Below are 15,029 nucleotides of genomic sequence, written 5' to 3'. Positions count from 1 at the left end.
GTTTCAGGGACTTCTGGGACAACATCAAGCATACCAACATTTGCATCATAAAGGGAGCAGAAGGAGAAAAGAGAAAGGAAGAGATTAAGTCACAGACCATCCAACCTCAGAGGGAAGGCTGGGAGGGGAGTGAGAGATCAAAAGACTTGTATGCATGCATATAAGCATTAACCCATGGACACAGACAGTAGGGGGGTGAGAACATGTGCTAGGAGGGGGGTGGGAATGACTGGGGAGAGCTCAATGGGGAAAAAAAGAGACATATGTAATACTTTAAACAATAAAGAATTTAAAAAAAGAAATATTGACTGAAAACTTCCCTAACCTGATGAAGCAAATAGAAATACAAGTCAAGGAAGTGCAGGAGTCCCAAACAAGATTAACACAAAGAGGCCCACAAAGACACATCATAATTAAAATGATAAAGGTAATAGACAAAGAGAGAAACTTAAAAGCAGCAAGAGGAAGGCAGTTACCTATAAGGCAACTCGCATATGACTGTCAGCTGATTTCTAAATAAAACCTTTGCAGGCTAAAAGAGACTGACAAATAATATTCAAATGATGAAAAGCAAAGACCTAGGGCCAAGAGTACTCTAGAAAGCAAGGTAATACTTTAAAGTTGAAGGTGAGATAAAGATCTTCCTAAACAAGAAAAAAACTAAAGGAGTTCATCACCTCTAAACCATATTACAAGAAATATTAAAGGGACTTCTTTAAGAAGGGGGAAAGGAATGTAAATATGAATAATAAAATGCCAACAGCTACATGCCTATCAATAATCACTTTAAAAGAAATGGATTAAATGGTCCAATCAAAAGACATAGGGTAGCAGAATGAATAAGAAAACAAGACCCATACACATGCTGTCTATAAGATAATTTAGGTCTAAAGACACATATTACTGAAAGTAATGGGATAGAAGAAGATATTTCATGAAAATGAAAACAAATAAAATAATGCTGAGGTAGCCATGCTTGTACAGACACAATAGAGTTTAAATCAAAGGCTATAATAAGAGACAAAAGGGACATTTTATATTGATAAAGGCATTAATCCAACAAGAGGATATAACCCTTGTAAACATTTATGTACCCAATAAAAGAACACCTAAATAAATAAAATATATATAGATGGACATGAAGAGAGATAAAAACAATAATATACTCATAGTAGGAGATTTTAATACTCTATTGATATCAATGGATAGAATAACCTGACAGAAAAATCAATAAGGAAAGAATAGCCTTAAATGACACATTAGATTAGATGTAGATTTAATTGATATTTTTAGAGTATCATACACCAAAGCAACAGGATATACATTATTTTCAGCTACACATAGAACATTTTCCATGATAGACCATATGATAGTCTGCATAACTAGTCTCAATTAATGTAAGAAGATTAAAATCATATCAAGCATCTTTTTTGACCATAATGTTATGAAACTAAAAATCAATTGCAAGAATTAAACTGAAAAACACAAAAAATATGGAGGATAAAAACATGCTACTAAATTATAAATAGGTTAGCAATGAGGTCAAGAAAGAAAGTGAAAGGTACTTTGATACAGAGAAAAAGGAAAACACAACAACTCAAAACCTATAAGACACAGTGAAAGCAGTCATTAGAGGGAAATTCATAGCAATACAGGCCTATCTCAAAAACAAGCAACATCTCAAATAAACAATCTAATATTCTAATTAGTTCCTTTAGGTGTAAAAGAACAATAAAAAAAAGTGAGTATGAAGGTGGAAATAATAAAGATCAGAGCAGACATCAACAAAATAGAGTAAAAAACAACACAAAAGGTCATTGAAACCAAGAGATGGTTCTTTGAAAAGATAAACAAATTTAATACATCTTTAACAAGACTCATCAAGAAAAAATAGAGGGGACTCAAATAAAATCAGACATGAAAGAGGCTATGTGACAACTGAAACTTTAGAAACAAAAGGGATCATCAGGAAATACTACAAATAGTTATATGTCAACAAATTTGACAATCTGGAAGAAATGGATACATTATTGAAAAAAAGCAAGGAAATCAAATTAGTAATAATAAAAAAAACAACAAAATAAACATGTCCTAGAAGGAATGGTTTCACAGGTGAAATTTACCAAAAATGAAAAAAGAATAACTTCTCAAACTATTAAAAAAAAAATACAGAGAAAGGAAAGCTCCAAAACTAATTACAAGGCCACCATTACCTGATTCCAAAACCAAAGACATTATTTTAAAAAAGAAAATGATAGGCAAATATCCCTCATGAACACAGATGGAAAAACCCTCCAAAAATATTAAACTGAATTCAGCAATACATTTAAAAGATCCTATACCATGATCAAGCGGGATTTATTCCTGGGATGTAAGATAGGTTCAATATCCTGAACTCATTTAACATGATTATCATATCAAAACCCTGAAAGGTATCATATGATCATATCAATAGATACAGAAAAGCATTTGATAAAATACAAAATCCCTTGAAGATAAAAACTCAGCAAAGTGGTAGTAGAGGGGACATACCTCAACATAATAAAGGACATATATGATAAACGCTCAGCTAATATCATATTCCACCATGAAAAGCTGAAAGCTTTTTATTTAAGATCAAGAACAAAATAAGGTTGTCTACTTTAACCTCTTTTATTCAACACTAGAGGCCCAGTGCACAGATTATGAACCAGTGGGGTCCCTTGGCCTGGCCTGGGGGAATCAGGCTGAAACCAGCTCTCTGACATCCCCCTAGGGGACCTGAATTGCGAGAGGGCAGTTCTCAGGTGATGCACCCTGGAATTGAGCTCCCTCCTCTCTGGTTCCGGGTGTGTCACCTGAGAACCGTAGCTGCCAAGTCACCACAGTTCAGCAGCTCTTGCATTGAGCATTCGCCCCCTGGTGGCCATTGTGCATCATAGCTACCAGTCAGATGGTCAAAGAGTCAGTCACTTAGGCTTTTATATATATTGACAGTATTTGAAGTCCTAGACACAGCAATCATATAAGAAGAAGAAATAAAATATATGAAAATTTAAAAAGAAGTGAAATTGTCATTATTTACAACAGATGACATGATACTATATTAGAGAGAATCCTAAATATTCCACCAAAAAACTATTAGAACGGATAAATTAATTCAACAAAATAGCAGGAAACAAAATTAATTAGAAATCAATTGCATTATTACACACCAATAACATGTTAACAAAAAGAAAAATTAAAAAAAAATAATTCCATTCATTTAATTACATAAAAATATAATAAATTAAACCACTGAGGTAAAAGACCTATCCTCAGAAAATTTTAAGACACTGAAGAAAGAAACTGAAGATTCAAATAAATGGAAGCCTATACCATGATCGTGGATAAGAATTAATATAATTAAAATGTCCCATACTACCTAAAGCAATCCTTATCAAAATACCAATGACATTTTCCACCAAAATAGAACAAATAATTCTAAATTTTTTATGGAACCACAAAGAACCTGAATAGCAACAGCAAAAGAACAAATTTGTCAGTATCATGCTACCTGATATCAAACTAAAATTCAAGGCTATAGTAATCAAAATAGCATGGTACTGGCATAAAAACAGACACAGTTCTAATAATAAAAGGCTAATATACAAATGGTTGTCATGCCCTCACGTGGTAATGACCAATCAGCAGAAGGTTGCATCTCCGCCTGATGCGGGTAGGGCTAACCAGGTCTGGGTCTTGCCCAATGGAGGTGAGGCCATCCGGGTCTGGGTCTCGTGCAATTTTAAGTTGCGTGCAGGTGTATAGGGACTTGACTCTGGATCCTGCAGCACACCCCAAACTCTGACAGGAGGGAGGAGGGAGCCAGATGCCCACACCCAGGACCCACACAGCAGGGTGGCAGCGGTTATGGGAGATCAGGCCGGCAGGGGAGGGCAGTTAGGGGCAATCAGCCTAGCAGGGGAGGGTAGTTAAGGGTGATCAGGCCGACAGAGGAGCAGTTAAGGGCATCAAGCCAGCAGGCGTTAGGGGTGATCAGGCAAGCAGACAGGCAAGCGGTTAGGAGGCAATGGTCCTGGATTGCGAGAGGGATGTCTGACTGCCCCCCAGGGGTCCTGGATTGGAGAGGGTGCAGGCTGGGCTGAGGGACCAACCCCCACCCTCCGTGCATGAATTTCGTGCACTGGGCCTCTAGTAGATCAATTAACAGAATGGAGAGTCCAGATAGAACTCACACATATATGGTCAATTTATATCTTAGAAAAGAAGCAAGAATATACAATGTGATAAAGGCAGTCTATTCAATAAATGGTGTTGAGAAAATTGGACAGATAAATGAAACTAAACTACCTTCTTAAACCATATATAAGAATAAACTCAAAATAGACAAAAATGTATATGTAAGACAAAACCATCAAACTCCTAGAAGAAATCACAGGCAGTAAAACCTCGGCATTGCTCTTAATAATATTATTTCCTGCTATATCTCCACAGGCAAGGGGGAAAAAAAAACACAGGAAAAAAAACCCACAGATGGAACTATATCAGACTAAAAAGCTTTTGCATTGCAAGGAAACCGTCAACAAAATGAGAAGACAACCTATTAAACTGAAGGATATATCTAAACTAATAAAAGGGTAATATGCTAATTAGACCAGGTCGACCAGACATCTTACAGTCATCCTGCCTTCCCTCTGGACAAAGCCATGGTGGCAGGGGTCAAGGCAGAGGTGGTTAGGGGCTATCAGGCTGGCAGGGGAGAGCAGTTAGGGGCAATCAGGTTACAGGGGAGGGGAGTTAGGGGTGATCAGGCTGGCAGAGAGGGTCAGTTAGGGGCCATCAGGCTGGTGGGGGAGGGCAGTTAGGGACGATCAGGCCAGCAGGGGAGGGCAGTTAGAAGCAATCAGGCAAGCAAGCAGAGGGTTTAGGGGCAATCAGGCAGGCAGGCAGGTGAGCAGTTAGGAGCCAGCGGTCCCAGATTGTGAAAGTGATGTCTGACTGCTGGTTTTGGCCCATAGAGAATGGGCCAAAACCAGCAGTCAGACATCCCCTGAGGGATCCCGGATTGGAGAGGGTGCAGGCCGGGCCGAGGGACCGCACTCCCATGCACAAATTTCATGCACCAGGCCTCTAGTTTGCCAATAATACATGTGATAAGAGCTTAATATACAAAATTTATAAAGAGAGATTTTTTAAAAGGGAACAAAATTTTATTTTATTTTATTGTTATTCTACATCTAAGGATATTTTTCCATTAATTTTTAGAGAAAGTGTAAGGGAGAGGGGGAGACATAGAGAGAGACACATCGATGTGAAAAAGATACTATTGATTGGTTGCCTCCAGCATGCACCCAACCAAGGCTGAGGATTGAGCCTGCAACCAAGGTACATGCCCTTTAATGGAATTGAACCCAGGACCCTTCAGGTCACAGGTCAATGCTCTATCCATAGGAAAGTATTATGCTAAGCAAAATAAGCCAGAGAAAGACAAGTATCACATGATCTCACTCTTATGTGAAATATAATGAACAAAATAACTGTTGAACAAAATAGCTCTAGAGACATAGAAGCATGGAATAGACTATTGAATCTCAGAGGGAAGGTGAGGGTGGGTGAGTGGGAAGATATCAATCAAAGAACTTGTATGCATATATGCATAACACAAGGTCACAGACAATAGAGTGGTAGTGGCCTGGGGGGCAGGCTATAAGGGGTAAATGGGAGAAAAAAGGGGATATATATAATAATTTCAACAATAAAAATTTTTATTTTAATTTATAAAGAATTCATGCTCATAAACACCAAAAAAAAACAACCAAACCCAACAACAATCCAATTAAAAAATAGGCTGAGGACTTGAATAGACATTTTTTCAAAGAGGACATACAGATGCTCAATAGATTTATGAAAAGATGTTCAACTACACTAATCATCAGAGAAATGCAAATTAAAACCACAATAAGATATTACCTCACAAATGTCAGATTGGCTATCAATAAATCAACAAACTTTGATATGGAGAAAAGGAAACTCTCCTGCACTGTTGGTGGAAATGCAAATTGGTGCAGCCACTTTAGGAAACAGTATGGAGGTTCCTCAAAAGGTTAAAAATAGAACTATCTGCAATTCCACTTCTGGGTATTTATCTGAAGACATCTGAAACATGAATTTGAAAAGATATAGGCACCCTTATTCTTATTGCAGTATTATTCACAATAGAAAAGATATGGAAGAAGCCTACTTATACATCAATGGATGGATAGATAAAGAAGTAGTACATATATACAATGGAGTATTAGCGATAAAAAAATGAGAAAATCTTTACATTTGCAACAGTATTGATGGACTCAGAGGGTATTATGCTAAAAGAAATAAGACAGAGAGGATGTAATATACTATATTATTTTACTTACTAGAGGCCCAGTGCATGAAAATTCGTGCACTGGGAGGGGGTCCCTCAGTCCGGCCTGCCCCTCTATCAGTCCGGGAGCCCTCAGGGGATGTCCTACTGATGGTTTAAGCCTGCTCCTCTGTGGGAGGCAACTGGGCTGATCAGGGCAAGGCACTGCCCCATCACCCCACTGGTGCTGCCACTACTGGCCGCAGCGGCTGCAAGGCCTGATCTCTGGACCTCACAGCCGCCGGGGCTCACGGCTACTTGAGCCCATGGCTGCCTGAGCCCTGGGCTTTGCAGCTGCCTGAGTCGCTGTGGCTTTGTCCGAATGGAAGTCCGGAAGACATCCACCCTAATTAGCATATTACCGTTTTATTAGCATAGATATGTAAAATCTGAAGAACAAAATAAATGAACAAACAAAACAGAAAAACAGACTCATAGATAGAGGAAAAATAAACCTGATGATTTCCAGATGGGAGGGAGTTGGGGGCTGGGTGAAAAAATGTGAAGGGATTAAGTAATAAAAATTGGCAGTTGAAAAAATAGTCATGGAGATGTAAATTCCTGCATACGACATATACTCAATAATCTACACTAATAATAGAGAAACATACAAATTAACCATCACTCTCCTATACCCACAGCCAATCAGGAGTGAGTATGCAAATAACCCAACAAAGATGGTGGCAGCCATGGAGCTGGAGCGAGCAGGAGGCTTGGGTTGCCCCTGGCAATGGAGGAAGCCAAGCTTCCTGCCCGCCCTGGCCTGCCCTGGCCTCCACTTAAGGCTACAAAGTCTCAATTATAGAAGATAAATAAATCCCAGATACCTGCTTCCAGCTGGCCCTGGCCTCCACTCAAGGAGGCGCTGCAAAAAAAATAAAGAAAAAAAGCCCCTCACTCAGGCTGGCCACACCCCCATGGGGTGAGGGTCCCTGCTGGGGGCCTTGGCAGGCCTGCAAACAGCCATCAGCCCCTCACCCAGGCTGGCCATGCCCCCGCAGTGGGGACCCTCATCCCATGGGGTATGGCCAGCCTGCAAACCACCACAGGCCCCTCACCCAAGCCACCCCATGCCCCAAGGGAACCCCCACCCTGATCCAGGACACCCTTCAGGGCAAACCAGCTAGCCCCCACCCATGCACCAGGCCTCTATCTATACTAATAAAAGGGTAATACGCTAATTAGACTGGGAGAACTTCCAGGAGACCTTTTGGACATTCTTCTGAACAAAGCCATGGTGGCGGGGCTGAGGTAGAGGCCGTTAGAGGCCAAGAGGGGAGGGCAGTTGTGGGTGATCAGGCCAGGATGGGACAGCAGTTGTGGGTGATCAGGCTGGTGAGGGGAGCTACTGGGGTGATCAGGCTGGCAGGGGGGGCAGTTGGGGGTGAACAGGCCAGCAGGGGGGCAGTTGGGGGTGAGCAGGCCAGTGGGGAGGGAAGTTGGGGGTGAGCAGGTCAGCAGGGGGGGCAGTTAGGGGCGAGCACACTGGCATGGGGGGGCAGTTGGGGGTGATCAGGCTGGTGGGGGGGGGCATTTGGGGGTGAGCAGGCCAGCAGCGAGGGGCAGTTGGGGGCGAGCAGGCCAGCGGCGGGGGGTAGTTGGGGGCGAGCAGGCCGGCAGGCAGAGTGGTTAGGGGCAATCAGGCAGGCAGGTAAGTGGTTAAGAGCCAGCAGTCCCGGATTGCAAGAGGGATGTCCAACTGCCAGTTTAGGCCCAATCCCTGAAAACCGGCAGTAGGACATCCTTTGAGGGGTCCCAGATTGGAGAGGGTGCAGGCCGGGCTGAGGGACACCCCACACTGTGCACGAATTTCATGCACCTGGCCTCTAGTATTATAATAATTGTGTATGGTGCCAGGTGGGTACTATTGGGGGGATCACTTTGAAAATTATATAAATGTCCAACCACTATGCTGTAAACCTGAAATAAATATAAAATAGTATTGAATTTTAACAGTAATTTAGGAAAAAAATCTCTTGGATGACTTAATGTTACTTTTAGGAGAAAATGCTTTGACTTTATGCAAGTCATTTATTTATCCATTTATGACTCAAATCTCAAATGTGACATACTTTCTATAGCTATATGTAGAGGAAAATTATCTATATTCTCAGAAAATTTTGTATATCATGCTAACAATAAATGTATAGTTTCTAGTTATGTTATATCTTATACTTTTCTGGTATCTTGTTAGCCCTGACTATTTTGAAACAAAGATGGTGTCCTTCATTTTTTGGTAACCCAGACCTATTACTTGGCTTACAGTGGGCATTAAAAAAAATAACAGTTGAAGACTCACAGACAAAGAGAACATACTGAGAGTTCCTAGGTAGGAGCAGTGTTGGGGTCTGGGTAAAAGGGGAAAAGATTAAGAAGTACAAATTAGTGGTTACAAAATAGTCACTATACACCATTTTGTAACTGAATATGTATGGTGCTGAGTGGGTTTTAGAAATTATATAATTGTCTAACCACCATGCTGTATACTTGAAACTATTATAAAATTAGTGACACCATGCACTGATTCATGCACATCTTACCTAATAAAAGAGAAACATACAAATTAACCATCACTCCGCTATGCCCACAGCCAATCAGAGTGAATATGCAAATTAACCCAACAAAGATGGAGGTTAATTTGCATATGCAGGGTGGAGCGTGCTATGAGGGGAAGCGGGGTGGTGGAGGGAACTACTGGAGCCTTGCTTCAGCCAGAAGCGGGGACTTGCCGGCTCCAGGAGGGCCGGGAGCAGGGACATGCTGACTCCCGGGTGGGCTGGGGAGCTGGGACTTGCCGGCTCCAGGAGGGCCAGGAGCGGGGACATGCTGACTCCCGGGAGGGCCGGAACGGGGACATGCTGACTCCCGGGAGGGCCGGGAGCGGAGACTTGCCGGCTCCCGGGAGGGCCGGGAGAGGGGACATGCTGGCTCCCAGGTGGGCTGGGGAGCTGGGACTTGCCGGCTCCCGGGAGGGCCGGGAGAGGGGACATGCTGGCTCCCTGGCGGCTGGGAGTGAAGCCAGGGGAAAGAAGGCCTATTCTTGCACGGATATCATGCAATGGGCCTCTAGTTGAAAATAAGTTAATTAGAAGGTGGCCAGTGGGGCGGGACTGGGTAAGATGGGCTGGACACGCCCTGGAGCGAACCTCCCAAGGTCCCTCCCAGGCATCTGCAGAGTAAGGAGGGATCCCTCCAGCAGGTGGGGTCCCTTGGCCTGGCCTGTGGGATTGGGCCAAAACTGGCTCTCCGACATCCCCCAAGGGGTTCCAGAGTGCGAGAAGGCACCCTGCAAAGTTGCTGTTGTACAGGGTGTGGAACACAAACACAAGTGTGCAGTAAATCAGATTTGGGGGTCGACGGTGCCTCAGCAACAACATAACCCACGGCCGAAGGTGGAATCATGTGGCCCCGCAAGGAATGGGGCTCCCTCCTACCTAGTTTCGGGGTGCATCACCTGAGAAGCACTGCTGCCAAGTCACTGCAGCTTGGCAGCTTCTGCGTTGAGCATCTGCCTCCTGGTGGCCAGTGCACATCATAGCGACCAGTTGGATGGTCAGACACTTAGCATATTAGCCTTTTATATATAGAGAGATAATATTGAACGTTAACTGTAACTGAAAAATAAAAGATAACTATTGAATTGAATTTAAATGATTTTAATGTCTATCATCATGCACATTAAAAAATTATAAAAGGATCCATTCCAATCAGAAAATGATAGGTAAATAATTTATATAATATTTTCTCTTTTGGTGAATTAATTGAAAATCAGGGATTTAGTAAAAATCATGAATGACTAATATTTATCATGCCATCAATAATATATATTATCAATTTGTATTGATGGTATATATTAAATTATATATAAACTATATATAAATGATATTTATATATAGATGATACATAAAATTTATGATATATAATCAATATATACATTTTATATATACATCAATACATATCATACATATCATCTATGTATCATCAGTGATATTATCAGATGATATATATAATATATAAAATTGATTATATATATCACAACAAAAGCATGGTTAAGAAGCAAATAATTTAGTAAAATAAACAGACATTATTATTTTGAGCTTATATGTTATTATGTTAATTATTAAAAGTTGCTCAAATATTTAGGGAAAAGCATGAAAAATAAATTTTTAAAAACTGTATATTTTTTCTGTTAACAAACAGGAAAGGCAATCATTTTTTAAATTTTCTCTATAAATGTTGATTGTAAGGTATACACACAAAATTGCCATGGGTGATATGTTTTAAAATGTCTTGTAAAAAAATCCTTTAAAAATGGCAATTAGGTAATTCTGTTTTTAAAGAGTTGCCACATTGTATTTCCTAGAGTATGTTCCATTTTATATCCCACCAACAATGAACAAGATCTCCAAGTTCTTCACACACTTAAAAACAGTTTATTTTCTGTGTTTGTTTTTTATAGTATTCACCCTAATGGGTGTGAGGTGGTAGTACATGTGGTTTTTTATTTGCATTATTTTATTTCCTTAATGATTAATGATGTTGAACATCTATTCATTTGATCATAGGTCATTTGTATACCTTATTTGGAGAAATGTCTATTCAAGTACTTTGGCTATTATTGAAACAGATTTTTTATTTATTTTTATTGCTGTTGTTGAGTTGTAGCATTTCTCCATGTGTTCTATATATTAATCCTTTATCATATATATAATTTGTAAATATTTTCTACAGTTTCTTGAGTTGCCTTTTTACTGTATCAATATTCTGGTTATATATCCAAAATAATTGCAAACAAGATCTTGAAAAGATATTTGCACACAGCTTTAGTCACAATAGCTAAAAGATGGGAGTAAAATAGCTACTGACCATTGACAGATGACTAGATATACAAAATGTGGTATATACACACAATGGAATATTACTCAGCCTTGAAAAGGTAGGAAATTCTGACACAAGTTACAACATCGGTGGACCTTAAGAATGTTATGCTGGATGAAGGAAGCCAGTCACAAAAGACAAATACTGTAGATCCACTTGTAAGGGGTATCTAGAGTGGTCAAATTCTTGGAGAAAGTAGAAAGTAGTTGTCAGGGTTTGGAGAAGAGAGAAATGGGAGAAACCCATGTGTATAGAGTTTCAGTTTTGCAAAAAGTTCTCCATATGTTTGGTGGTAATGTTTGCACAACCATGTGAATATTCTTAATAGCAATGAACTATAAACTTAAAAATGGCTTAAGGTGGTAAATTTTATGTTATGTGTATTTTACCACAAAAATTATCATAAAACAAATTTAAATATAATGAAATTAAGAAGTCACCAGCCTGTATATTCAAACATGAAATATAAGTTCTTTTATAAATTAATTCTGTTGATTTTTAATGTGTGAACGCTATATTATTTGGGAAATTTTTACATTTAGACTTTCATTTAGTTTCCCTAAGCCTTAGATTTTTCTAAGAAACAAACATGGACAAACTGAACAATTCAATTGTTTTTGAGAATTATTAAAGTTGTAATTTTTTGCTTCCTATTTATTATAAATCAATACTAAATAAAATACATATGCACATTTAATGTTTAGTTGCTTATTAGGACTCCTTAGTTTTCTAAGAAAACAACTTATTTGTGGTAGTATTGATTTTTTATTTTTAGTTCTTGTGCTTGTATGTGTATGGCTTGACCTAAGATTAAGTAGAAACCTGGCAATAGATGTGGCTAAAATAGACAATTGTCTGCTACTAAGCATATCATGAATTTCTGTTTCTTTTTCCTTCACTACAGCAATTCAACCACTGTACCAGAAAGCAATAATGTGGACTCAGTATTGCCAAGAACTCCAGACAATGGCCATCTTCTAGAGGAGAAAGTGACCCCTGAAGACCTTTAAAATATCAGCTTGGGGGAAATAAAGCTTATGGCAGGAGACAGGCTTCCCTGTTCTCCCTTGTGTGAGCACTGGCTGGTGTGGGGGTGTGGGCGGGGCCGACCTTGTGACATCCTAAGGGGGTGGGGAGCTCCATAAGGACAGTCGCCCAGCAGTGTCCCTGGGCCAGTTGAATGTTGCCTTTTGGACTGGAGAGCTTTCCGTGTGTTTTCAGAGCCACCTAGTTTCAGATCAGGCTGCAGCTGGTGGGGCTAGTGGTTGGAGGGCTCAGAGCAGGCCTGGGGCAGTTGGCCCTCACTTACCTGATTGCACTGGCAGGAGAGGGCACCCTGCTGCTGGGGCAGTGGGAACCTAGAGAGCCTGGATGGGATCCTGAGACCAGCACTTCCTCACCCAGTCAGGTCTCTGGACAGTCGTAGGGCAATACTCTCACATGAGAGGGGCCTCTTCCTGGAGTGGCACAATGTATGCGTGTGTGGAATGCTCACACATTTCCTTACTGCAGACTCTTAAACATCACATCTGCAAATTACAGCATCACAGAAGGTTGGGACCGATACCAATGATGATGGTGTTACAAAAATAGTTGCAATTAAAAAAATTTTCTTGACAGTCTCTTCAATAAATGGTGCTGGGAAATTTGGTCAGCTACATGCAAAAAAAAAAAAAAATGAAACTAGATCACCAACTTACACCATACACAAAAACAAACTCAAAATGGTTAAAAGACTTAAATGGAAGAAGAGAAACCATAAAAATCTTAGAACACTCTATAGGCGGCAAAATAGCAGACATATGTCGTAACAACATCTTTACTGATACAGCTCCCAAGGAAATGAAAACTAAGGAGAAAATAAACGAATGGGACTAACATCAAAATAAAAACTTCTGCACAGCAAAAGAAACCAACAAAACAACAAGAAAGCCCACTACATGGGAGAACATATTTGCCAATGCTATTTCAAATAAGGGTTTAATCTCCAAAATTCACAGGGAACTCATACAACTTAACAAAAGGAAGCTAAACAGACACTTTTCCCTAAGAGAACATACAGAAGACTGAGAGACATATGAAAACATGCTCAAAGTCACTAATCATCTGAGAGATGCAAATCAAAATGACAATGAGGTACCATCTCACACCTGTCAGAATGGCTATCATCAACAAATCAACAAATAACAAGTGCTGGTGAGGATGTGGGGAAAAAGGAACCCTCATGCACAGTGGTAGGAATTCAGACTGGTGCAGCCACTGTGGAAAACAGTATGGAGTGTCTTCAGAAAACTAAAAATGGAAATCCCATTTGACCCAGTAATCCCACTTCTAGGAATATATCCCAATAAACCAGAAACACCAATCAGAAAGGATATATGAACCCCCATGTTCATAGTAGCACAATTTACAATAGCTTTAATTTTGAAACAGCCTAAGTGCCCATCAGCAGATGAGTGGATTAAAAAACAGTGGTACATCTACACAATGGAATACTACACTGCTGGAAAATGAAGGAACTCCTACCATTTGCAACATCATGGATGGACCTGGAAAGCATTATGCTAAGTGACATAAGTCATTCAGAGAAATATAAATATCACATGATCTCACTCATTTGTGGAATATAATGAACAACATAAACTGATGAACAAAAACAGATCCAGAGACAGAGAAGCATTGAGCAGACCATCAAACCTCAGAGGGAAGGCAGGGGAGGGTGGGGGAAAGGGGAGAGATCAACCAAAAGACTTGTATGCGTGCATAACCAGTGGACACAGACACTAGGCAGGTGACGGCACGAGCTGGGGGAGGGTGTGGGAGGGCAATGTGGGGATAAGGACACATATGTAATACCTTAATAAAGAAAAAAAATAAAATTTGCTGATACCAAAATAAAGGAAAGTACTATCTTTTCAGCAAATAGTGTAGCAAAAGATGAATATTCATATGCAAAAGAATAAAAATTAGACCCTTTCTTAACACCACATACAAAAATTAACTCAAAAGCAATCTATTTATAAAAGGCTAAGTGACCATCACATCTGAAACAACCGAATGGACGACCAAACAGGCTGTGTGGGGTGACCAGGCTGGCAGGGGGGTTAGTGAGGGGCAACCAAATGACCGAGCAGCAGGCTGCGTGGGCAACCAGGCTGGCAGGGGGGTTAGTGAGGGGTGACCAAATGACCGAGCAACAGGCTGCGTGGGGCAACAAGGCTGGCAGGGGGTTTAGTGAGGGGTGACCAAACGACTGAGCAGCAGGCTGCGTGGGCAACCAGGCTGGCAGGGGGGTTAGTGAGGGGTGACCAAATAACCGAGCAACAGGCTGCGTGAGGCAACCAGGCCCACAGGGGAGGCAGTTGGGGGCAACCACTCTGGCAGGGGGTGAAGTAAGTGGTGACCAGGCCAATGTGGAGGCACTAAGGGACGACCAGGCCAGTGTGGGGGTGATCAGGCCAGCAGGGCGGGAGCAGTTAGGGGTGATCAGGCAGGCATGCAGAGGCAGTTAGGGGCAACCAGGTAGGCAGGCAGGTGAGCAGTTAGGAGCCAGTGGTCCCGGATTGTGAGAGGGATGTCCGACTGCCGGCAGTCAGACATCCACCAAGGGGTCCAGGATTGGAAAGGGTGCAGGCTGGGCTGAGGGGGACCCCCCGGGCATGAATTTCAAGCACCAGGCCTCTAATAGAAGACATAAGTGTAGAAAATAAATTATAAAGTCTTCAAAGAAAACAGAAAAAAAAAAAAAAAACTCCACAAAGTTGGTTGG

At 41.0% G+C, this 15,029-nt stretch overlaps 1 protein-coding gene across 1 annotated transcript in view; it reads left to right on the top strand.

Annotated features, from left to right (window-relative positions):
- Positions 1 to 12,313, top strand: part of LOC308244584 (disintegrin and metalloproteinase domain-containing protein 18-like) — a gene marked incomplete at its 5' end in the record, with an annotated part of 102,764 nt that extends 90,451 nt beyond the window's left edge. The window contains one exon of the mRNA XM_080660725.1: positions 12,165 to 12,313. The remainder of the gene's footprint in view (positions 1 to 12,164) is intronic.
- Positions 12,314 to 15,029: the final 2,716 nt, after the last annotated feature.

This window comes from Plecotus auritus, assembly GCF_963455305.1.
Source record: "Plecotus auritus genome assembly, chromosome: 3".
Classification (NCBI taxonomy): domain Eukaryota; kingdom Metazoa; phylum Chordata; class Mammalia; order Chiroptera; family Vespertilionidae; genus Plecotus; species Plecotus auritus.
This window is presented reverse-complemented; position numbering and strand designations above follow the sequence as displayed.